This window comes from Stegodyphus dumicola, chromosome X1, assembly GCF_044657685.1.
Source record: "Stegodyphus dumicola isolate Sdum_Otavi_A_Nest chromosome X1, ASM4465768v1".
In the NCBI taxonomy this organism is placed as follows: Eukaryota; Metazoa; Arthropoda; class Arachnida; order Araneae; family Eresidae; genus Stegodyphus; species Stegodyphus dumicola.
The window spans coordinates 67,621,165-67,648,221 of record NC_140780.1 but is presented as its reverse complement, the minus strand read 5'-3'; the positions used below and the strand labels follow the sequence as shown (position 1 = coordinate 67,648,221).

At 34.0% G+C, this 27,057-nt stretch overlaps 3 long non-coding RNA genes across 6 annotated transcripts in view; 2 read left to right on the top strand and 1 right to left on the bottom strand.

Annotated features, from left to right (window-relative positions):
- Positions 1–27,057, top strand: part of LOC146993172 (uncharacterized) — an 880,419-nt gene that overhangs the window by 642,958 nt on the left and 210,404 nt on the right. The window lies entirely within an intron of this gene.
- The window catches only part of LOC146993174 (uncharacterized), a 382,674-nt gene that overhangs the window by 225,420 nt on the left and 130,197 nt on the right, over positions 1–27,057 (bottom strand). The window lies entirely within an intron of this gene.
- Positions 775–25,928, top strand: LOC146993175 (uncharacterized). 2 transcript variants are annotated; one of them, XR_015038638.1, is made up of 5 exons: positions 775–978; positions 1,820–1,919; positions 17,726–17,825; positions 22,148–22,247; positions 25,063–25,928. It is a non-coding gene; the product is annotated as an uncharacterized LOC146993175 (long non-coding RNA). The 2 variants fall into 2 exon arrangements; XR_015038637.1 differs by lacking the exon at positions 22,148–22,247.

The window sequence follows — 27,057 nt, the reverse complement described above, 5'->3', positions numbered from 1 at the left end:
AGGAAAAAATTATATATCATTCCAACGATATTGCAACTATAGTGTAATGTTACATATATCTTTAGCAAACATTCAGATTTTATCTTGACTTTCCAAATTATTATTTATTTTTTAATAAATTTCAATATGCTAATGATTTTCATGTTACATTAGTATAAATTCCACAATTAGCACAGGAAAACAAAATCCGCGCTTTATATTAGAAGAGAAATTTCTTTTCCACATTCAAAACATCTACATTGGCGATGTTTGGCGACTGGTACATTAACACTAGACTAATTTAATTATAGCTATTATTACAGAAATTAGCAAATACTCAGGTTATTGTACACAAGAATTTCACTTTACTTGCACATTATAAACATCAGAGAAGATATAAACTCTAAATGAAGGCGTAATTAACATTATACTTACTAAGCAAAGTTCAGCGCCTGGACCAGGTTTCCAATTGTCTCTTCGGCAATGATTTACCCATATTTTTCTTCTTTCTTCATTTTTAGGAAATTTTACCAATGTATGACTTTTCCGTGAATGATATGAACAATTAACAGCTGTACATCCGCCCATTTTACACAAAAGAAACACAAAAAATTGTTGCACCGTAACTACACAGCCGCCATTAAATCTCCCACTTGGGAGCGCGAATGCCTGATGATTCAGCCTGGTATATAGGAGCCTTACTTTGCACCTATGCTTGATTTTTCGCCCATCGGTGCAGAAAGACTTAGCGGGTGCAAAACAAGACATCTGTCTACTTTGTCTGTCTGTCTGTCTCCCTCTCTTTGAATTGGGACGCCATTTTGGGAAAAAGCGGACGACTCCATCTTGGAAAAACGGCATTAGATATGTTTTGGCTTGCTGTATTTAAGTCGGGGTGGAATCCAGTCAGCTAGGCATGTTCTTTTCCTCGGTGAAATAGGGGATGTTTCCATAACCGGCACTTGGCGAAATTGCGGATTTGTTTACATCGTAAATTCGGTAAGTTCGTTTTTTCTTGTTCTTTCCAGGTTTGGTAGGTCAGAGTTGTTTTTCCCTGTCCGATTTCCCTCGGACAGGGAAAACAATTTTGGCCGCCATCTTGGATTTCAAAAACGCGCCTCGGCCAAAAAATAGCGAAGGGCCGGTTACGGAAAATTTCCCGTGAAATATTGTTGTCATTTCGTTGAAAGTGACCTGGTAATATTTCAGGATAAACCCTCGTACGTTGGGCTAAGCTGTCACCTCTCATGCATGAGAGTACCTAGGTAAAGAACTTAAAATTAGAAACGTTTCTTACGTTAAAATTCTGATTGAAATACTTCTTTTAAGTTATGTGACATAACTTTCCAAAATGTCACTAATTGTGTGTGTGTGAATTAAGGTAGTTTAATATATAACACCTGCTTCAAAAATAACAGTAAAGTTTATTTTGTTTATTTGTCATTTAAAATTACCGGCTTATTGTCTTTCGGTGCCATCTTTCTACCATCGCCGAAATTATTTACTCTTCTTGAAGATCATTATCCCATTTATTCTGTGTATCCGTAATAACTGTATAATTTGTTTTTCTTTCATTGTTCATGTTGTACACATACATTAAAAACACCATTCGCTTACTGTACTTCGTAGTATTAGGAAAATCATTTGCTTTTCTATCGACTGCAGTCATGATTTTAGTAACAATGTAGCACATTGCTGGAATTTAAAACAAAGAAGGCTACTTTTGAAGTTTTATAAATTAAGAAACCATGTTAGAAATTTCTCTTTGTGTATAATTATTCTTTAATTTCAAGGTAGTTAATATCTAATGATTCCTTCCCTCCCCTCTCCCCTCTTCTAGTGTAATTTGTCATCATTTTTGTGCACTCTTGGATTGCAGAACATATCATGAAAGAAAAAGAACGGAGAAATAGTGCAGAGCAAAAAGACATCTGTGGCTGGTAATTCTTGTTTTATATTAACTTTATTTTCACTAGAAATGCTTGAATGTTATAATTTGTAGGTCACTTTTCACATGTTGCTTTATATTGGAGTTTTACTACTTATTTATTTTACCTGAACGCTTCACATTATGTTTTAATGTTTAGGGTAGCATTTATGCATTAATTTCTTAGGTTTTGAATTCCATATTGAAGTGTCTGAATTGGTTCTTTCTTTATATTGTATTGTAATATTCGTAGTGAGGTTGAACTGTTAATCACACTATAATTATCAGAAGTCTGAGATTTGTTAGAGTTCTGTTGCTTCTTAGTGGTTTCAAAATTACTGCTGTAGTGTAATTTTTTCCCAAGTGGCCTCCTTTCGCATTACTATAAAATTATGAGGGTACACTTTTAGCTTTTAGAAACTATTTATTTACAATCTTAGAATGTATAATCACAGAGAACTGAAATACCAGCATAGTTCTATTTTTCAAATCTGTATGCAAAGTGTTGCCAATTACAAGTTACTAAATATTAAATGTTACCATTTACAAATTATTAAATATTACATCTTCCGTTTTTTTAAAGAGTTCAAAAGTTTTAATAGTCTAAAATCAGTCGAAATACCTGGCCGGCTTTCTAATCAGTCTCCCACTTCTAGTTCTTAGCTCACCGTTCCTTGTTTCTGAGTTAGCAGAGTTTGGTAGTTGGTCTTCTAAACTTTGCCCTTGTGAATATCTGGAATCATATCCTTTTACATCTGTTTTCTGTGTATTAACTCCTTGTTCTGTTCCTCTGATATTCTCATCAACAGCTGAACTGTTTTCTCTAATATCTTTTCTATTTCTTCCCAATACTGATCCACCTGATCTAAGTATATATGATCTAGGCATCTTATGCACTTCTTCTACAACTGCTGGTTTCCAGCGATTATCGTCATATATCCGAACACAATCTCTCTTATTTAGTGATGGTAATGTTTTTGTATGACGATCATAATATGACTTCTGTTGAGTTCTTTCTTGGTTGTTTTTTTCTTTTACATTTCTCACAACTTGAGGTTTAAGTAATTCTTCAGATGTAGGAAGAATTGTTCTTGTTCTGCTCATAAGTCGTTGAGCTGGTGATCCTAGCATCTCATTTGTTGGAGTGTTCCTATGAGCTAACAAAACTAAATAAGGATCAGCATGATCTGCTTGAGCTTTCTTTAACAATTTCTTTGCCGTTTGTACTGAACGCTCTGCTAATCCGTTCGACTGTTGATGGTATGAACTGCTTGTTATATGTTTAAATTGGTATTTCTTTGCAAATTCTGAAAATTCTTTACTTGCAAAGTGAGGTCCGTTATCAGATATCACTATTAATGGTATACCGTATCCTTCAAAATGAGATTTCATGTAACTGATCACTGTGTGACTTCGAGTATCCGGTAGTTTGGAGATTTCAAAAAAGTTGGAATAGTAATCTACAATTAATAAATATACATCTTTGTTAATCTCAAATAAATCTGTCGCAACTAAGGTAAATTGGGAATTTCATGTGGTATCATAGGCTGTCTTATGTTTTTGTTCTGGTATTCATTACATATAGAACATTTTGAAATTTTATCTTCTATCTGCTTGTTGATAAGTGGCCAAAACAAAACATCTCTAGCTCTTTTCTTACATTTTTCTATACCAAAATGACCCTCATGAATTAAATTTAACATTTCCTTTTGCATAGATAAAGGAATAATTACCCTTCCTCCTTTGAAAAATAAGTCATTTTCCATTGTCAACTCTATCTACAATTAATAAATATATCCCAAATACTTTACAAAGTCCCAAAATACTTTGACTTGAGGTTCTACCTGATGTTTCCTTTCTGGCCAGCCTCTCAGAATATATTTCTTTAAGCACTGTAGTGTAGCATCACATTCACTTTCTTTCTTCAATGCATAAATTTTGTCATCAGATGCTGGAGTCAGTGTACAAATTTCTGTATCTTCATCATTATCTTCTGTTGTATTCAAATTTGGTCTACTCAAAGTGTCTGCTATTAATAAGTCTTTCCCCTTTTTGTATCGTACATCTAGATCATATTTTTGTAAATTTAACAGCATTCTTTGCAATCGCTGTGGTGCTTTAAAAAGAGGTTTCTTAGTTATGCTTTCTAATGGTTGATGATCAGTTTCAACTGTAATACGTTTGCCATATATATATTGATGAAATTTAGAACATCCAAAAGTAATAGCTAAAAGCTCTTTTTCTATCTGAGCATAATTTTTCTGACTTTTCGTTAGAGCTCTGGAAGCATAAGCAATTGGTTGGTTTTCTTGTAGTAAAACAGCACCTAATCCTTCAGAACTTGCATCTACTGAAAGAAGAATTACATCCTTATTAACATCGTAGAATTTTAATACGGGTGCTTTTGCAATCAATTCTTTAAGTGTTTCGAAAGCTTTTGATGCTTTTCAGTCCAGTGCCAGAGGACATTTTTCTCAAGTAACTGTCTTAATGGTGCAGTAATAGTACTTAAGTTAGGAATAAATTTAGCTAAATAATTAATCATTCCCAAAAATCTTTGTAGCGAAGGCACATCTGTAGGTTCTGGCATTTTAACAATTGCTTCCACTTTAGAAAACTCGGGTTTTAGTCCATTTTCACTTAACTCGTGCCCTATATAATTCACACGATTAACTTTTATTTTACATTTAGCCTTATTGAACTTCAAATTATTTTCTCGTGCTCTCTGGAGTACTTTTTTAAGTCGTAGCTCATGTTCCTTTTCATTAGATCCCCATATTAAGATATCATGTATAATACATTCAACGCCTTCTAGACCTTTTATTATTTGGCTTAATATTCTTTGGCAAATTTCTGGAGCTGAACATATGCCAAAAGGTAATCTTTTAAATTTGTATCTGCCAAAAGGTGTATTGAATGTACACAAATTACTACTTTCTTCGTCAAGCTGGATTTGCCAAAAAGCACTATTAGCATCTAAAACAGGAAATATTTTTGCGTTAGGCATTCTAGTGACAACTTCGTCAATGGTTAACATCGGATAATGTTCTCGTTTTATAGCTTTATTTAAATCTCTAGGATCTAAACATATTCTTATTTTGTTCGGTTTGACAACTGTGACCATTGAATTTACCCATTCAGTTGGTTCTCTTACTTCCTCAAAACCATTTAAATTTTCCATTCTTTGTAATTCTTTCTTAACTTTATCACGTATAGCTATGGGTATTTTTCTTGGAGGATGAATGACTGGTGTTACATCTTGTTTTAACTGGATTTTATATTCTCTATTCAAACAACCTAAGCCTTCAAATACATCTTTGTATTCCTCCAATAAGTCTTCAGTGTAAACAGACATTACTTTCTGAATCAAACCTAGTTGCAAACATGATTTTAATCCTAATATAGAAGGTACTTCTTTGTCAATAACTTGGAATTCCACAACATAATTATTTTTTCCATATTGGCAGTTAAGTACTACTTTTCCTAAAGTATCCATTTTATTCCCAGAGAATGTAACTAATCTTTTAATTTCAGACTTCTGTATCGGAACATTTAGCAATTTCACTTTGGTTTTAGAAATAACATTGCACATTGCTCCAGTATCTAACTGCAAATTTAGTTTACTTTTATTTCCATTAACGTCAACAGTCCATTTCTCTTCCTTGTTATCTGAATTAAGGTTTAATGTGCCAACATAAAATTCTAACTCTTCCTCAGAGTCATGATTTATTAATTTAATTTGTCTATCTTTTTTGTTTACCTTGACTGCTTCATTTTTTATTATATTGGTTTTACACTGACTCGCGAAATGATTTGCCTTTTTACATTTATGACAGATTTTTCCATATGCTGGACACATTCGATACTCATGAGATGTTCCATATTTAGAACAAATTTTTGTCTTTTGTTTATCGGTATTGACCTCTTTGTAAGTATTCTTATTATACTAATTCAGAAGTCAAACAACAAAAATCAATCTGCAAAACCTTTGCGGTTTTGCAGCTGAAGATGATGGTTCGGTAAAACCATCGAAACTAGTCCTGTGAAAATTTTGTAGGTATAATGCTGAATTTTGTTGTTTGACTTCTGAATTAGTATTTATTCGGCGTGTTATTGTGTCTTAATTATTCTTATTATGTTTACTTAGTTTCTTTTTCACTAAGTTTACAGCAGTTTCCTCATCTTTTATGATTTTCATTTGATGTGCACTTATTTCAGCAGATCTGCATATATCAAGAGCTTTTTCTAATGTTAATTCTGTTTCATGTAACAATCTTGCTCTCACTATATCATCTTTAATACCACAAACAATTTTATCCTTTATTAAACTATCCGTTAATTGTGCAAACTCGCATGTTCTAGCTTTATTTCGAAGGTCAGTTACGTATTCATCTATGGTTTCTGACGCGGTTTGATTTCTAGTAAAGAATAAATGTCTTTCATATGTAATATTTTTCTTAGGAACACAATATTCCGTAAATTTTGTTTTAATTTCACTTACTTTAATTTCTTTACCCTCTTCTATAGGAAATGTATTATATATTTCAAGACCACAAATTCCTATTACATGAAGAAAAGTATTAACTCTTACCTTCTCTTCTTCATTATGTAATTCTCTAGCTACTTCATATATTTCAAATGATTGCAGCCATCTCTGCCAATTCCAAGCTAGATTTCCATCAAATTTCATCGGCTCTGGTGGTTTTAAACTTTCCATTTTGAAAGCAAAACACTCCTGACACCATATAAAATTAATCAATTAAAGCAATTGAGGGTACACTTTTAGCTTTTAGAAACTATTTATTTACAATCTTAGAATGTATAATCACAGAGAACTGCAATACCAGCATAGTTCTGTTTTTCAAATCTGTATCCAAAGTGTTGTTAATTACAAGTTACTAAATATTAAATGTTACCATTTACAAATTATTAAATATTACAATTACGAGGAGGAGGCTAAGCATTTTCCTCTCTGTCTGGCCTAATATTTTCCTTGCCTAATGGGGTCTTCTCTTCCCAACAGATCAGTGTAATTGCACTTCCTGTGTATAAACCAATTTTGTTTCAGTTTTTTCCGAATTTAGATTCTCTCTATGAAGTGCTATTTCTCTTAAAACCATTGAAAGTTAAATGTTGAACCAAAAAAGAAATGTAAATAAAAATTTAATGAGTACTCATAAAGAAAGTTAGTGGGGCCAAATTGTCTTCTGTTAAGGCTGCTCAAAATGTGTTTTTATTAGTTGTTTTAAGCATACTTTATTATATTTTTCCCTTAATCTCAACTATTTTGGCATATTGTGAAGTTTTATGAACCTATTTGCGAAGATATATTTAAAATTGATTCCACAAATAAAAATTCGTTTTGAAATCAAATCAGAGATGTTTTATTATTATCGAAGTAAAATTCTGCAGAATAACTTTCCACTTTGTTTTGCAAAGCACTCTGAAAGTTTGTTTTGGACTTCTTTCCGTTCTCTTGGCAAATGCATGACAGAATTATTTTTTGAGAAAGCTGATGTCTTTTGCTTATAAGAATGATTGATGCAACTGTATGGGTGTCGCTGTAAAGAGCACATGTTTCCCAATGTCCTGTTTCTTCCTTAATTGGGTCATTCTCCGCTAGATCAGACATTGCTTTTGTGTTATTTAACAATTCATCTTATCTTCAGTTAAAAGCTCTTCTTCATAATGAGCGCTTTTATTATCAAGGGGTTTTATAAGACCCCAATTCTTCTTTTGTAATTTTCTGATTCATTGTTTGACTTCTCTGTCTTCCATATGTGAAAATTCTTCGGCATCGATTGCTTTTGAAATTTGTAAGATTTTTCTGACTTCATTTTCAGTCGATGGAAATTGTTTAAAGTAGCAGATAAATTCTTTCCGGTGTTGATGGATGAATGTTGCACCACGTATGAATGAAATTCTAGCAGTGGACAAATAAAATGGGATCCTTTAAGGTACTGCTATACGCAAAATCACGCTTTACAAGTCTGCGCTCAGCAAGTACCTGCCGTATTAAAAATGATAGACTACGAAATATGACTTGAAGAATTGTATGAGTTATTTGGAATGCAGATTGGGAGTTTAGTCGTGATAGGTAAACAGTCTATACAGATGACCGGAAATAATAAAAATTTGGAATGGTGTACTATAAAGTATTTTACTCCTGGACCATGGATTAGTCATAAACAGTACTTGTGTATAAACAGATTAAAGTATATGAATTTCCTGTTTAAGAAAGGAATTTCTCTAAGACAGTATGCAGTCTGTATCATAGCTGGAATAGCGAGGTGTTGTGTCTTCAGGGAAACAAAATCTGTTATTCTGTAATTTTTCCTGAAAATGTGTGTTTAAATTTTGTTACCTAGGTAACCTATTTTTAACTCTTTCTATATGAAAATGAAACCAAATACAGACAAAGAAATAAAATTGCATTCCTTCCCTTGGTGCAGTTATTAACAACTTTAACATAATGGGAGCCAATTTTAAATTTATAAAATTTTGGCTAGCTGCAATTATATATTGCACTTTTAATATTTCAGTTATAAGTGCATTACACAAAGTATAAAAATGTGTGGTATAATATCTTAAATAAAAGGTATACTCTTTGTATTATTTACAAAAAAATTCAGCAAGATGAAAATTAAATACAGGGAAATCATATTTTAATGTGAAATTTAACATTGTATTTCTTCTGAGAGTTTTTTTTTTCCCCTCTGGTACATGCGATGTTATTGCTAAATCCATGCAGTCGTCAGGATGTTTGTTTGTTATTCTGTATCTGAACGTTGATTTTAACAAGTTTGTTGTTGAAAATCCTCTTTCACATTTTTAAGTAGATCGAAAGCAGGAATTTATCTTTTTAAAAGTTTAACAGTTCATGATTTTTCTGATCTAAGACTGTAAGGATCTTAAGTTTTACTAACGTTTATTTTATTTTAAATCTTTACTATCACTTCTTATTTTCTACTTCCGGCCAGAATTATAAGCGTGAAGGAGTTTATGCAAAGTTGTCTGGCGAACGCCAAGTATTTAAGTGTGGCCTTTTTGCCAAGCAGAAGAGAGGAAGCCGTGAGTTCGAAGCAGGCCGCTTACCTTAGAAGTTACGCAGTTGCTACTTTGCCTTCCAGGCCAGAGGTTTTAATCCTCTTGATAAATTAAACGTATTGTAGTGTTCACAGTCTCTGTGCTACATACGCTTTCTGTTATTATAAGGCCAATCTTATTCTAAAGTTAAATTAGAGTTTAGTTTTATTTTGATATCTTTTAAGTTAGACCCCGAGTGGAGGGTCATTGTATTCCGAAGTATGGAAGTCATTGTATATAAAGAAAAAATAAAGGGTTTGTATACCCTTCGTCTGTATCCTGTCTACTTAGTACAATTAGTGAACATAGCTTTAGTAAGCTCTCTGTTCTAGTCAGGTCATTGTATGTTTCCGAAGAAGGTTAGAAGAAACATTGAACCTGATAGTGGCGCCCGACGAAGAAGAATAACCATGGCCGAGTTTCAAGAAGAACCTGTGCTGCCTGCAGAAACGGCTCAGAATCCAGAAATGCCAGCTGCCGCCCTGGAAGGATTCGGTTACATCGTCCAGACATGCGCGCTTCGATGAAACCAGAAGCAACGTTTAATGGAAACTCACCGGTAACCAGTTTTTTGGAAAAATTGGATGACCACTTCATGCTCTACCCCGTGCACGAGTTTCAAAAAGTTACCTTAGCTACCAGCGCTTTGAGGGGCCAAGCGCTTAACTGGTTCAAATGTATAGGCAGAAGTCTCTTGGGTCAAGCAGGAAGTCTCACCTATACTTACGAAAATTTCAAGACTGCCCTACTAAGAGCCTTCCCTGTTGTAAGGGATCGTGCGAAATTAGAAACGGAACTTTTCAGTATATATCAACAAAGAATCGAAAACCTCTCGAGCTTTATTTTAAGAAAAATTCACGTTTTCAAGCTCTTGTATGGAAACCGTCCGGATCCTGAAATAATTCAAGTGATTTTGCCGAGGTTACTACCCCAAGTGCAAGACTTTATTGAATTGAGAAATCCGACTACACTGGAAAAATTATTTGAGCTAGCAATCCAGTTTGAAAGTAGAAGAACGGCGGACGTCGAAAGAAGACGCCAATATCAACAGCGAAACCAATTTGGTACGCCAAGACTACAGCAAACTCAAGCACATGGCTACGGAGAAAAAGCGAATCAGTGGGCAAGGAAACCCGAGCATTCAAAAACAGCCGGCGAACGTCGACAGTTCAATAGCAACCCAGGAAAAAAGTCTCAAGGCCAGTGGAGAAAGAAGGAAAGCACCGAAAGGAAAAATAATTTAAACTAAAACGGATTTCTGCTGACGAGAGGGTGCGGAAATCCGAATGCCACGAAAACCCCTCTTCCTACAAGTTAAATACAGTAATGGTGAAAAATTTAACTCTTCCGAAGGTTGAAGTCTTGGTAAATAATATCCCGGCCACCGCACTCCTGGATACCGGCGCGCAGTGTTCCTGTGTGGCAGAAGTCTTTTTTAGAAAGTATTTTCGCAAATACCGCATATATAATGCGGATAATACAACAGTATTAGCGGCGCAAGGAGAACAATGTAAGTGCGTAGGTAAAGTACCTTTGTACATCCGTATCAAGGACGAACAAGTAAAGGTGATGTTTTTTATAGTAAAGAATTTGCAAGCACACTTAATACTAGGAATAGACTTTCTTTCAGACGCACAAGCTACACTGGATTTTAATGAAGCGTCTCTTAAGCTGACGATGAAACCAGTGCATGTAGAAAAGGTTGAACCGCCAAGGTTAAATCTCGACCACCTGCCTAATGACGAGCAAGATAGAATCCGACGAGTGGTAAGTGAATTTGCTTCCTTATTTAGTGATATTCCAGGATTTACCCAGGTTACTAACCATAGTATTGACACCGGAGATGCATTGCCGGTTCGTCAAAAACCATACCGGTATGATAAGAATAAGGAAAAAATTATAGAATGGCATATTACCGATATGCTACGTAAAAAGATCGTAACGCCTATCTCAAGTAGTTATGCTAGTCCGGTGGTTTTATGTAAGAAAAATAATGATTATCCTTTGGAGCATCCAAAAAGGTGGAGATTCGCTATTGATTACCGTAAATTAAATTCCATAACGAAATATCCGGTATATCCGTTACCGATTATAGAAGAAATTTTAAGGAACATAAAATCAACCAAATTTATGACAACTTTAGACTTAACGAATGGTTATTTTCAAATAGGGATCCGGCCTGAGGACGTGCCTAAGACTGCTTTTATAACCAAGTCTGGCACTTATGCATTTTTGCGAATGCCGTTTGGCCTTTCAGGCGCCCCAGCAACATTTCAGCGATGCATGGACATTGTGTTAAGACCTGTTCTCGGAAAGTCCACATTTATCTATTTAGACGATATCATTATTACTAGTGATAATCTAGACCAACATGTACAGGATTTAAGACAGGTGTTTTCTTTATTAAATGAGGCCGGTCTAAAAGTTAATGTCGAAAAATGCAAATTTGCAGCCCCTGAATTAAAATATTTAGGTTACAAAATATCTCAAAAAGGGATCGAGACAGATGAATCAAAAATAATCGCTGTACAAAAGTATCCGACTCCAAACACGGCAAAGAAGCTCTCTTCTTTTCTAGGACTTTGTTCATATTATAGGTCCTTTATAAAAGATTTTGCGGCTATCGCTGAGCCATTGTTAAAATTAAAAAGGAAAAAGGCAAGATTCTCGTGGACGGCCGAAGCCAATAGTGCTTTCGAAAAATTAAAACAAGCATTAACGCAAGCCCCTGTGTTGAAATTTCCTGAAAAGGATGAAAATTTAGAAATTTCAGCGGATGCTTCGGATTATGCGGTAGGAGCGGTACTTTCGCAAAATCAGCAGCCAGTAGCATTTTTTAGCCGAACTTTAAATCAAACACAAAGAAACTATTCCGCGACCGAGAGAGAGGCACTTGCAGTTCTGTTAGCAGTGCAAAAGTTCCGAGTCTATTTTGGAAAGGCGCCGATAACAGTATATTCTGATCATGCGGCGGTAACTAGATTGTACTCTGGAAAAAATTTATCCCCAAGGTTAATAAGATGGGCACTCAAGCTGCAAGAATATAATCTGGTAATCAAGCATACCCCCGGAAAGGAAAATATCGTAGCAGATGCCCTGTCACGAATTAAATTAGACGAACAGGGTAATACCGTAAAAGTTGCAATGCTGACAGCGTGTACAATAAATTCCCGAGAAACTGTAATAACCGAACTGGGTAAGGATCCTGAGTTTGGAAGTATTTATGAGTATTTGAAGGATCCTGAAAATTTTAGCCACCAAGATATTGTGGCGATAAGAAATAGGGCGGCCCATTACGAACTAATAGATGGTCTATTATTTTATACAAAAACTACGAATTCCAACAACGAATTTCGACCTGTTATCCCAGCTAGTCTTAGATTAAATATCCTGCAGGAGCTCCATGACAGCCCTTTAGCTTCTCATGCTGGTATTCGAAAAACTACTCAACGCGTACGCGAGGCAGTCTACTTTCCTGAACTGCAAAAGTTAACAAGGGCGTATGTCCAGTCCTGCCCAACATGTCAAGCCGTTAATTATATTAATTTCCGCCCGGCCGGGTTTCTAAATAGTATTAAATCCGAATTTCCAAATGAAATAATCGGCATCGATTTATTGGGCCCTTTCCCAAAAAGTCAGTTAAACAAAAGTCGCTATCTCCTTGTTATAGTTGATCATTTTAGTAAATGGACCGAAATTGTTCCCTTAAAACGAGCCTCCGCGAAATTAGTTACCGATTCTATTTTAAATAAATATATTTTAAAATACGGGGCGCCCCTAAAAGTTATATCGGATAATGGTCCTCAATTTGTAAGTAATATATTTGAAGACATGTGCCAAAAACTGGGCATACGTCATTTAAAAATGGTCCCGTATCGGCTGCAATCAAATATAGCGGAACGGGTCAACAGAAATATAGTGAAAATTAACCGTAGTTATGTTAAAAATTTTCATAAAAGCTGGGATAACTATGTCAATGAATTTGCTTTCGCCCTTAGGACCGCAAAACATGATACAACGGGCAAAACTCCTGCTGAGTTATTTCTAGGCAGAAAGGTTATAACACCGTTAGATAAACTATTTTATGTGTAACAAAGAGCCCCAGAATTTAAAATGGGTGATATAGAAAAACTAATAAAAGAAGCAAAAAAGAATACGGAAGTAGCACAAAGAAAACAAAAATTGTATTATGACTTGAAACGACGGGGAGTAACTTATAAAGTAGGGGATGAAGTACTAAAAATTAAGCATTCACTTTCTTCAGCACCAGAAGATAAAACTGCCAAATTTTTTCCACGCTTTGAAGGACCATATGTTATAGAAAAAATAACTCACGCTGTTGTAGTGTTAAAGGCAAGAAATGGTGAAACCTGTTCCGCAAACATTGACCAGATAAAACCATTCTATGACCGTAATAAAATGCAAATCTTTTCAGATCTTTTGCAGGATCCGGTACGGCAGACACCGCAGGCACAAGTTCCAGAGGTGGGAAAACGACAAGTACAAGGGCAAGCCAATGAGAGACAGAAGCAAGTGAAAAGAAAATTGCCCCGCGGAAAAATTGAAGGTACAAAGAAAAAGAAGCCGTTCCACCGTCCAAAAAACAGAGTGCACGAACACCCCCAGAATGAAGAAGGGAGAAGGACGACGTATGTGGAAAAGACCGGGAGAAAGGACGGCAACTATAACCCGGCTGTGAAACGGAAGATTGACTCATCCGACAGAACTCTCCGCAGCAAAAGTCGCCGAACTGCGGAAGGGCCATCAGCGGCGGAGGAAAAAGTACAAGAAAAATTTGAACGGCCAACAACGAGGTCCAAGCAGGATCACGACAGAAGTTTCCCGGTTCCACCAAGACCAGCTGCCTTCAAACGGCCAAGACCACAAGCAGAGGACAGAAGGAAGATGTTCAAGGGTGGCCGTAGTGGTGAAAAACGGAAGCTTCCAGAGGAAAGCACTGAAGGGCGAGCCCGTACAAGAAGGAGGATCAACCAAGCTACGGTCTGCAGCACCTTTAAAGATTGGGCCCAGAAAAGGATGTCTGAATATTACAAAGATAAGTAAAATTTTATGTTACTTTACAAACTTAAGTTAATCTTTCATTCTTACTGCAAGTGGCAGATTTCAAGAAGTTTTACCTCATGCGAGGTCTACCTTTATCGCCAAAAGGGCGAGAAATGAGTTGTGACCGATTTTCTTATTATGTTTTTCAATTACTCGCGCGTAAAACTAAAGTTGATGTATAATAGCGTTGTATAAAGACTTAAATATTGTAAAAAGTTATTGTATAAATTTTATTTAAAACATTCTAACAAGAAAGAAGTTTTAGTCTGAAAGACTTTTTGAAATGTAGTATTATTTCAATGTAGAAAGAATTGGCACTTGCTTTGAAAAGAATAGAAGTTAACAATGTACTACTAATGTATGTTTTCAAATGTGTAAAATTAACGGCATCTTGATATGTTCTTGTATACATGTGAACTGTTATTTTGAATGTTTAGAAATAACGTGATATGGTAAAAGTGAAAGTAATGTTAAAAAATTTGTTATTCGTGTGACTGTAAAGATTAAATCATGGTGAATATGTGTTAAAGGTTGAATGATGTAGTTAGGCTCTCTGACGCTACACTTTAGAGTTAGCCACTTTCAGAATAGTACCTCAGGGTCTAGAGTTGAAATTAGGGTGTGTTAAGAGGTCTCGTATGTTGAATTTTAACACATTAGTGTTTTGATTGTAGGAGGAAGTGTTGAACACATAGACAGAAACACATTCGTGTTTGGTGTTTTTACAACACATGTCAGAGAGCACGGGGAGAGATAATTAAAATAGTCATGAATGAAATAAGAATGTTAAGAAAAGTATATTCTATATGTTATTTGCAATGTCATTCTGTAACATTTCATTAAACTAGTTTTCCTTCCAGATCTCTGGAAGGAACCAGAATTGAATAAAGCTCCTGTTTTGATGCAGTACAGATGAAAAAGAAAAAAGATTGTTGTATATTCCGGGAGCTGCTATTGTAACAAATTTCTTTCTTTTAAAATTTTCTAGTTTCTAGCTAAGTTATGTTTGTAAAAGTTTGGCCTCGCGTTAGTTTCTAGAGCTAAAAGTTTTCAACAAGGTCGTTTTAGACCTCAGTTTCAAACTAATTAACTCTGGCGGGAAGTATGTAAGGATCTTAAGTTTTACTAACGTTTATTTTATTTTAAATCTTTACTATCACTTCTTGTTTTCTACTTCCGGCCAGAATTATAAGCGTGAAGGAGTTTATGCAAAGTTGTCTGGCGAACGCCAAGTATTTAAGTGTGGCCTTTTTGCCAAGCAGAAGAGAGGAAGCCGTGAGTTCGAAGCAGGCCACTTACCTTAGAAGTTACGCAGTTGCTACTTTGCCTTCCAGGCCAGAGGTTTTAATCCTCTTGATAAATTAAACGTATTGTAGTGTTCACAGTCTCTGTGCTACATACGCTTTCTGTTATTATAAGGCCAATCTTATTCTAAAGTTAAATTAGAGTTTAGTTTTATTTTGATATCTTTTAAGTTAGACCCCGAGTGGAGGGTCATTGTATTCCGAAGTACGGAAGTCATTGTATATAAAGAAAAAATAAAGGGTTTGTATACCCTTCGTCTGTATCCTGTCTACTTACTACAATTAGTGAACATAGCTTTAGTAAGCTCTCTGTTCTAGTCAGGTCATTGTATGTTTCCGAAGAAGGTTAGAAGAAACATTGAACCTGATAAGACTATTCAAATGGCTTTTTGTGATATTCTTCATCTTAATTAGGATGAAAACCAATTATTTCTATTTCTAGATCAGTATAATTGTTAACATATTTGCAATCTTTTACCATTTTTCTTAAATACTAGTCTTATGTAATGGGTTTGAAGTGAATGTAGTAGTTGGCCTAATTTTAAATACACTCAAAACATCTAATTTAGAAACTGATTTAAGCTCGATGAGATTTTCCAAATGTTTGTTTCAGTTTTCTTATATTTCACGCTTTAGTTCTCCAGATTTTCAAAGTGGCAAAATGTACATTGCATTATGGTAAAAATGTATATTCCTTATATTTGTGTAATATTTTTACAAAATTAATTCTGATTTAAAATTAATTTAAAATACCCTTAAATTCAAAAACTTTAGTTTAGTTCTCTCCCCCCCCCTCAAGTTTAAGATTTTAGTTATTATGTCTGTAAGAATGACTAAATCATAGAACCAATTATGGTCTATAATTTCTTCATAAGTTTCATTTCTAGATTTTTAAAATTCTTCTATGAAACTTTTGTAACTGAAGCTGGGATGGAAACCAGGCAGCCAGACAGAATGTCCCTTCCCTGAGTGAAAATTTCTATCATTTCACTGAAAGTGACATTATTATATTTCAGAATAAACCCTCGTAACACTAATAAATGTATGTAGAATTTTTTTTTAATGTTTATATAATGCGTGTTTGGTTCTTACAACATTTTGAGCTATTTTATTACTAATTCTGTATGTGAGCTAAGACAGTTTAATATAGAACATCTGCTTCAAGACTAAATGTAAAGTATTTGAATTGTGTTTTACCTTTCGTGTGTTTTGAGAGGTAGCTCACATAGCTGACACACTCACATAGCTGACACATTCTCACATAGCTGACAAAATTTCATTCCTATGTTTAGGTTTTATAGTACAATAAGTTGAGCATCCCTACATTAGTATATGACTTTGATTCCTTCGAAAGAAAAAAAGAGTATCTTAGTTTTGTTGAATTTTTGGTCAAAATTTTAGTATATAGGTAATTGCAATAGCTCATTCACGAAATTTTATTTAAATTTTTTGCAACATTTCAAAATGGTATATCATTCAATGGTATTTGATGTGTTTTGGCTTCCTGTATTAAAGCTGGGCTCGAACCCGGGCAGCTAGACAATATGTTCTTTCCCTGAGTGAAATATTGCTATAATTTCATTAACGTGACATGGTAATATTACAGGATAATTTCTTGTACATTGGACTAAGCTGTCCTCTCTCATGGATGAGTGTACCTAAGTAAAGAACTTAAAATTAGAAACGGTTTTTGCATTAAAATTCTGAATGAAATATTTATTTTATGGTTTATGACTTTTCTTTCCAAGATGTTTTTCGAAATCTGTTTTTACAATGGTGTTTTTGAGCCCTTTCAAAAAAAAAAAAAAATATATATTTGTATAGCTCTTTTAATGTCAATATATTGCGAGTTTGAATCTTACTCTTTTTTGATCTGTTATGTCACTAATTCTGTGTGTGAATTAAGATAGTTTTATATATAACACCTGCTTCAAAGCTAACAGTAAAGTTTATTTTGTTTATTTGTCATTTAAAATTACCTGCTTATTGACTTTCGGTGCCATTTTTGTACCAGCGCTAAAATTATTTACTTTTCTCGAAGATCATTATCCCTTTTATTCTGTGTATCTGTAATAACTGTATAATTTTTTTTTTCTTTCATTGTTCATGTTGTACCCATACATTAAAAACCTCTTTCGCTTACTGTACTTCTGTCGTATAAGGAAAATCATTTGCTTTTCTATCGACTGCAATCATGATTTTAGTAACAATGTAGCACATTGGTGGAATTTAAAACAAAGAAGGCTACTTTCGAAGTTTTATATATTATGAAACAATATTAGATATTTCTCTTTGTGTATAGATATTCTTTAATTTCAAAGTAGTTAAAATCTAATGATTCCTTCCCCCCCTTGGCATCTTCTAGTGTAATTTGTCATCATTTTTGTGCACTTTTGGATTGCAGAACATATCATGAAAGAAAAAGAACGGAGAAATAGTGCAGAGCAAAAAGACATCTGTGGCTGGTAAATCTTGTTTTATATTAACTTTATTTTCACTAGAAAACCTTGAATGTTATAATTTGTAGGTCCCTTTTCACATGTTGCTTTATATTGGAGTTTTACTACTTATTTATTTTACGTGAACGCTTCACATTATGTTTTAATGTTTAGGGTAGCGTCTATGCATTAATTTCTTAGGTTTTGAATTCCATATTGATGTGTCTGAATTGGTTCTTTCTTTATATTGTATTGTAATATTCGAAGTGAGGTTGAACTGTTAATCACACTATAATTATCAGAAGTCTGAGATTTGTTAGAGTTCTGTTGCTTCTTAGTGGTTTCAAAATTACTGCTGTAGTGTAATTTTTTCTAAGTGGCCTCCTTTCGCATTACGAGGAGGAGGCTAAGCATTTTCCTCTCTGTCTGGCCTAATATTTTGATGTCCAACAGGGTGTTCTCTTCCCAGCAGGTCAGTGTAATTACTCTGCCTGTGTATAAACCAATTTTGTTTCAGTTTTTTCGAATTTAGAGTCTGTCTGTCAAGTGCTGTTTCTCTTAAAACCATTGAAAGTTAAATGTTGAACAAAAGAGAAATGTAAATAAAAATTTAATGAGTACTCGTAATGAAAGTTAGTGGGGCCAAATTGTCTTCTGTTAAGGCTGCTCAAAATGTACTTTTTATTAGTTGTTTTAAGCATACTTTATTAAATTTTTCCCTTAATCTGAATTATTTTGGCATATTGGGAAGTTTTATGAACCTATTTGCGAAGATCTATTTAAAATTGATTTCACAAATAAAAATTCGTTTTGAAATCAAATCAGAGATGTTTTATTATTATCGAAGTAAAATTCTGCAGAATAACTTTCCACTTTGTTTTGCAAAGCACTCTGAAAGTTTGTTTTGGACTTCTTTCCGTTCTCTTGGCAAATGCATGACAGAAATATTTTTTGAGAAAGCTGATGTCTTTTGCTTATAAGAATGATTGATGCAACTGTATGCGTGCTGCTGTAAAGAGCACATGTTTTTTCTTTAATTAGGTAATTCTTCGCTAGAAGATCAGACATTGCTTTTTGTGTTATTTAACAATTCATCTTATCTTCAGTTAAAAGCTCTTCTTCATAATGAGCGCTTTTATTATCAAGGGGTTTTATAAGACCCCAATTCTTCTTTTGTAATTTTCTGATTCATTGTTTGACTTCTCTGTCTTTCATATGTGAAAATTCTTCGGCATCGATTGCTTTTGAAATTTGTAAGATTTTTCGGACTTCATTTTCAGTCGATGGAAATTGTTTAAAGTAGCAGATAATTTCTTTCCGGTGTTGATGGATGAATGTTGCACCACGTATGAATGAAATTCTAGCAGTGGACAAATAAAATGGGATCCTTTAAGGTACTGCTATACGCAAAATCACGCTTTACAAGTCTGCGCTCAGCAAGTACCTGCCGTATTAAAAATGATAGACTACGAAATATGACTTGAAGAATTGTATGAGTTATTTGGAATGCAGATTGGGAGTTTAGTCGTGATAGGTAAACAGTCTATACAGATGACCGAAAATAATAAAAATTTAGATGGGTGTACTATAAAGTATTTTACTCCTGGACCATGGATTAGTCATAAACAGTACTTGTGTAAAAACAGATTAAAGTATATGAATTCCCTGTTTAAGAAAGGAATTTCTCTATGACAGTATGCAGTCTGTATCATAGCTGGAATAGCGAGGTGTTGTGTCTTCATGGAAACAAAATCTGTTATTCTGTAATTTTTCCTGAGAATGTGTGTTTAAATTTTGTTACCTAGGTAACCTATTTTTAACTCTTTCTATATGAAAATGAAACCAAATACAGACAAAGAAATAAAATTGCATTCCTTCCCTTGGTGCAGTTATTAACACCTTTAACTTAATGGGAGCCAATTTTAAGTTTATAAAATTTTGGCTAGCTGCAATTATATATTGCACTTTTAATATTTCAGTTATAAGTGCATTACACAAAGTATAAAAATGTGTGGTATAATATCTTAAAGAAAAGGTATACTCTTTGTATTATTTACAAAAAAATTCAGCAAGATGAAAATTAAATACAGGGAAATCATATTTTAATGTGAAATTTAACATTGCATTTCTTCTGAGAGTTTTTTTTTCTCCCTCTGGTACATGCGATGTTATTGCTAAATCCATGCAGTCATCCGGATGTTTGTTTGTTATTCTGTATCTGAACATTGATTTTAACAAGTTTGTTGTTGAAAATCCTCTTTGACATTTTTAAGTAGATCGAAAGCAGGAATTTATCTTTTTAAAAGTTTAACAGTTCATGATTTTTCTGATCTAAGACTATTCAATTGGCTTTTTGTGATATTCTTCATCTTAATTAGGATGAAAACCAATTATTTCTATTTCTAGATCAGTAGAATTGTTAACATATTTGCAATCTTTTACCATTTTTCTTAAATACTAGTCTTATGTAATGGGTTTGAAGTGAACGTAGTAGTTGGCCTAATTTTAAATACACTCAAAACATCTAATTTAGAAACTGATTTAAGCTCGATGAGATTTTCCAAATGTTTGTTTCAGTTTTCTTATATTTCACGCTTTAGTTCTCCAGATTTTCAAAGTGGCAAAATGTACATTGCATTATGGTAAAAATGTATATTCCTTATATTTGTGTAATATTTTTACAAAATTAATTCTGATTTAAAATTAATTTAAAATACCCTTAAATTCAAAAACTTTAGTTTAGTTCTCTCCCCCCCCTCAAGTTTAAGATTTTAGTCATTATGTCTGTAAGAATGACTAAATCATAGAACCAATTATGGTCTATAATTTCTTCATAAGTTTCATTTCTAGATTTTTAAAATTCTATGAAACTTTTGTAACAGAAGCTGGGATGGAACCCAGGCAGCCAGACAGAATGTCCCTTCCCTGAGTGAAAATTTCTATCATTTCACTGAAAGTGACATTATTATATTTCAGAATAAACCCTCGTAACACTAATAAATGTATGTAGATTTTTTTTTTAATGTTTATATAATGCGTGTTTGGTTCTAACAACATTTTGAGCTATTTTATTACTAATTCTGTATGTGAGCTAAGACAGTTTAATATAGAACATCTGCTTCAAGACTAAATGTAAAGTATTTGAATTGTGTTTTACCTTTCGTGTGTTTTGAGAGGTAGCTCACATAGCTGACACACTCACATAGCTGACACATTCTCACATAGCTGACAAAATTTCATTCCTATGTTTCGGTTTCATAGTACAATAAGTTGAGCATCCCTCCATTAGTATATGACTTTGATTCCTTCGAAACAAAAAAAGAGTATCTTAGTTTTGTTGAATTTTTGGTCAAAATTTTAGTATATAGGTAATTGCAATAGCTCATTCACGAAATTTTATTTAAATTTTTTGCAACATTTCAAAATGGTATATCATTCAATGGCATTTGATGTGTTTTGGCTTGCTGTATTAAAGCTGGGCTCGAACCCGGGCAGCTAGACAATATGTTCTTTCCCTGAGTGAAATATTGCTATAATTGCATTAAAGTGACGTGGTAATATTACAGGATAATTTCTTGTACATTGGACTAAGCTGTCCTCTCTCATGGATGAGTGTACCTAAGTAAAGAACTTAAAATTAGAAACGGTTTTTGCGTTAAAATTCTGAATGAAATATTTATTTTATGGTTTATGACTTTTCTTTCCAAGATTTTTTTCGAAATCTGTTTTTAGAATGGTGTTTTTGAGCCCTTTCAAAAAAAAAAAAAAAAAAAAAAAAAAAGTATATTTGTATAGCTCTTTTAATGTCAATATATTGCGAGTTTGATTCTTACTCTTTTTTGATCTGTTATGTCACAAATTCTGTGTGTGAATTAAGATAGTTTTATATATAACACCTGCTTCAAAGCTAACAGTAAAGTTTATTTTGTTTATTTGTCATTTAAAATTACCTGCTTATTGACTTTCGGTGCCATTTTTGTACCAGCGCTAAAATTATTTACTTTTCTCGAAGATCATTATCCCTTTTATTCTGTGTATCTGTAATAACTGTATAATTTTTTTTTCTTTCATTGTTCATGTTGTACCCATACATTAAAAACCTCTTTCGCTTACTGTACTTCTGTCGTATTAGGAAAATCATTTGCTTTTCTATCGACTGCAGTCATGATTTTAGTAACAATGTAGAACATTGCTGGAATTTAAAACAAAGAAGGCTACTTTTGAAGTTTTATAAATTAAGAAACCATATTGAAAATTTCTCTTTGTGTATAATTATTCTTTAATTTCAAGGTAGTTAATATCTAATGATTCCTTCCCTCCCTCCTTTCCTCCCCTCTCCCCTCTTCTAGTGTAATTTGTCATCATTTTTGTGCACTCTTGGATTGCAGAACATATCATGAAAGAAAAAGAACGGAGAAATAGTGCAGAGCAAAAAGACATCTGTGGCTGGTAATTCTTGTTTTATATTAACTTTATTTTCACTAGAAATGCTTGAATGTTATAATTTGTAGGTCCCTTTTCACATGTTGCTTTATATTGGAGTTTTACTGCTTATTTATTTTACGTGAACGCTTCACATTATGTTTTAATGTTTAGGGTAGCGTCTATGCATTAATTTCTTAGGTTTTGAATTCCATATTGAAGTGTCTGAATTGGTTCTTTCTTTATATTGTATTGTAATATTCGAAGTGAGGTTGAACTGTTAATCACACTATAATTATCAGATGTCTGAAATTTGTTAGAGTTCTGTTGCTTCTTAGTGGTTTCAAAATTACTGCTGTAGTGTAATTTTTTCCCAAGTGGCCTCCTTTCGCATTACGAGGAGGAGGCTATGAATTTTCCTCTCTGTCTGGCCTAATATTTTCCTTGTCCAACGGGGTCTTATCTTCCCAGCAGGTCAGTGTAATTACTCTGCCTGTGTATAAACCAATTTTGTTTCAGTTTTTTCCGAATTTAGAGTCTCTATATCAACTGCTGTTTCTCTTAACACCAATGAAAGTTAAATGTTGAACAAAAGAAATGTAAATAAAAATTTATTTAGGAAGTTATTTGGCTTATTAGGAAGTTATTTGGCTTAATTTTAAACACACTTATACATCTAATTGAGAAACTAATTTAAGCTCGATGAGATTTTCCAAATGTTTGTTTCTGTTTTCTTTTATTTCGCGCTTTAGTTCTCCACATTTTCAAAGTGACAAATTGTAGATTACATTATAGTAAAAATGTATATTCCTTCAATTTGTGTAATATTTTCACAAAATTAATTTTGTTTTAAAATGAGTTTATAATACCCTTTACCCCGTTCAGTACAGGCGTGTGATCATATGTGCATCAGCAGCGAACATTACCTCAAGGCCGGGTATGTTATATTTGAATCGCCATTTAATTCACTATATCGACCAGGTGTACCACATTTGACTTTTTAGAGGCTAGATGTAGCTGTATGCCTGTTATGGGGAAATATATGGAAAGTTAAGTATGGTTACCTTCATTCCTATGCAATGATTTTTATTTTTGGTATTTTGTTTCCGAATGCGAGTGAGATTTGTGGGTGGGTGTTGAGCAATGTAATGTCTCTTAAACGGGCTCTCCCTGCATTGAGGTACCATTTTTATTTTGGGGATATAGTGAGGTAGAGGTTCTATCATTAGAGTATTTTTTTATTATTATTACTCTGATATTTTCCCTCCCTTGTTTTTATTTATTTTATTACTCTTAGATTTTTGGTGCTTTGTGATGAATATTTTTAATCCTCAGCGAAACATGCAGGGGTTGGACAAAAATATGGAAACACCTTTAAAAAAACATGTTTCTTTGCTTAATATGGTGTAGGAAACTCGTTGGCATCAAAAACAGCTTGCAGTCTTCTCGGAATGGATAAATACAGTTCCTGTATGTTTGCCAAGGGAATATTATACCATTCTTCCTGCAAAACGGTGGCAAGTTCAGATAACGATGTTGGCGGTGGATAACGAGAACGCACTTTCAGTTCCAATGTAGACCACAAAGGTTTGATAATATTCAGGTCTGGTGACTGTGATGGCCAGGGGAGATGGGACAACTCATCCTCGTGCTCAGAAAACCAGTCCTGGACAATGTGAGCTGCGTGAACAGGGGCTTTGTCGTATTGGAAGACACCATCACCATCGGGAAACAAAGTTTGTACTATGGAATGAACTTGATCGGCCAAAATGTTCACATAAGTCTTGGCAGTCATGTGCCCTGACACAGTTATCATGGGGCTAGCAGAAAACCACGATATGGCTGCCCAAACCATAACAGAACCCTGCCATGTTTCACTCTTGGCAACAAGCAGTCTGTATTATAGGCTTGAGATGGCGTTCTTCAAACGTAAACTCGGCCAGAAGTGGGAAACAATGTGAAAGAAGACTTGTCAGACCATATTACTCGCTTCCATTGCTCTATAGTCCAGGCTTTATGACTTAAACACCACCTTTTCATGTTACGGGCATTAGCATCACCGATGAGTGGCTTCTCAATTGCAGCACGGCCAACAATTCCCTGTTTATGAAGCTCCCTTCTAATTGTTTTGGTACTCACAGGGTTCGGTAACACAACATTCATTTCAGCAGTAACTTTTGCAGCTGTGGTCTTCTTATTTTTCGTCACAATTGCACTTAATGATCGTCTGTCACGATCACTCAGGACACACTTTCATCTGCGCTGTGATTTAGCAGATGATGTTTTTCAGCTTTTCAAATATGCGGAATAAATCTTCGATACAGTACCTCTTGAAACACTAAACACCTCGGCTACCTTGCTTACGGAAGCACCTACCATACGTGCTCCAACAATTTGCCCACGTTCGAAGTCTGCTAACTCTGACATAATGCAATGACAACCTCACATAACAGTACTCCAACAAAATCTGAACTGTTTAGCACATTTACGAAGTTGTATAGGTGGCGTCAGTAGTCAAAAACGCCAGCGCCACCTACATATTTCATTAAAATCGATCTTTCTTTTCAAACATGCATTTCACAAGGTGTTTCCATATTTTTGTCCATCCACTGTATATCTTTTTTTAATGGCAAACGAAAGCAATCTAAACTAAATGTGTAGAATATACACAATCACTAAGTGCTGAGTAATGTAATGGGTCATTTTATATAAACAAATGAATGTAGAATTTATTTTCGTAATATGAGGAGAGCACGGATATTGCATTATTAAAAGCTTTATTTTACTAATGAGAAATATATAAAAGTAATAAAGGTAAGTCAAGTAAAAATTAATATTGCAGGTGATGTCATGATAGTTAAACTCAGTCCACAGGATTCATGTAATGATGAACATTTCAGTCCTATACACACGCAACATCCACAGCTATTTTAGATAATATGATCAGCTTGGCTACATGGAACTTAAACATCAAAGGAAATCGTCTGTTTCCACCAACTCTTGGAGAATTTACAAGCCATCTGATTGCCTCCGCTCGTCCCCCCGTCTGGACGCTATCTCGCATTGGTCTCGACTGCTCCGCACTGTGCTAAGCTGGGATGACGTCACCCCCCTAGGTATTCTAAGTCCACATTTGTCGTCGATGATTTCTACATGAATATGTTCTGGATGCTCTGGAATACTTTTAATTTAATTTATTAATTTGTCTTATTTTTATTATCGGTTATAGTGAAGTAGATGTTCAATTATTAAAGACTTTTTTATTACTCTTTGAGTTTTCCGGCATTGAGAGGAATATTTTGTATCGCTTAGTGAAAGTTTTTTTAATGGCGATATGAAAGCTCTATCTGACCGTATAACATATACAAATGCTAAACGAGTCAAATTTGCTGAGTAAAATATCAGCAGATATTATATTCCTGTGACTAATGCAAGGTTGGACTTTGTGTACACCTATGTTTCAAAGAATATCATACACTGTCTCATTTTGAAACATTGCTTACTTTTCGTTGTTTGCTCCTTGAATTTTTATGAAACATGGTTTTAATATTTTTTTATTGTGTGTTGTGTTAAATAAAATTTGCGATTGTTTGGATATTTTTCCATGTATATTTATTTGTGGGAAAAGGGCAAAATTATATTATTTTAGAAGGAGTATTTTATAAAATCTTTAAGGAAAATATAATAATAAAGTTTTAGAATTAATTCTGACGACTACCTGAATGTTCTTCTCATAATGTAACTAAAATTTTAAGACGAATTTCATTTATCTTTTTTTTTTTTTTTTTTTTAAGTTAGGCTTAGCATAGTAAATTGCCCATCGTGAACGGGTTAATTCAAAGACTTTAGTTCTCCCCCTTCCTTGAAGTTTAAGATTTAGTTATTATGTCTGTAAGAATGGCTAAATCATAGAACCAGGTATGTTCAATAATTTCTTCGTAAGTTTCTTTCCTGGAATTTTAAAATTCTACTATGAAACTTATGTTACAGAAGCTGGGATGGAACACGGGCAGCCAGAGAGAATGTCCCTTCCCCGAGTGAAATGTTTCTATCATTTCTTTGAAAGTGACCTTATAATATTTCAGGATCAATCCTCGTACACTAATAAATGTATATAGATTTTTTTAATGTTAATACAGTCAAAAGTCGTTAATCCAGAATGATCTATAATCCGGACCTCAAAGCTACAAACTTTCTGCGCATGTGTTGTGCGTACGGCAACGCAGTTGATAAACAGACGGCGCGCAATGAACTGTAAGTTGATCTGTCAGCACTATCCTTATCTTCAGGGCAGATGTTTTTATTTTATTCGGCTTATAATGTAGATTTCATCTCGATGTACTCAGTCTTTGATATGATTTAAATCAAATTCCTCGTCATTATAAATATCATGAATACAAATCAAATAGTTTTCTGGTTGCAATTTTCTACTTTCGACTATGCGTAATGTATGCTTTACGCATGCGCGCGTTGAAAGAAATGTTTAATAAAGTAAACAAATAAATATTAAGCTTTTTTTTTGTAAATTTTGATACCCTTTAGATCATAATTGCTCTTTATTTCATAAATTACGGTTTCATATTTTTCATTTTATAATTTCTGCATGCCATCTTACCAGATTTAAACTGATGATCTATATAATCCGCAAAAATCGATAATTCGGAATCGCCGAAGTCCCGACGAGTCCGGATTAAAGACTGTTGACTGTATAATGCGTGTTTGATTCTTACAATATTTTGAGCTATTATATCACTAATTCTGTATGTGAATTAAGACAGTTTAATATAGAACACCTGCTTCCAGGCTAAAAGTAAAGTATTTGAATTATGTTTTACCT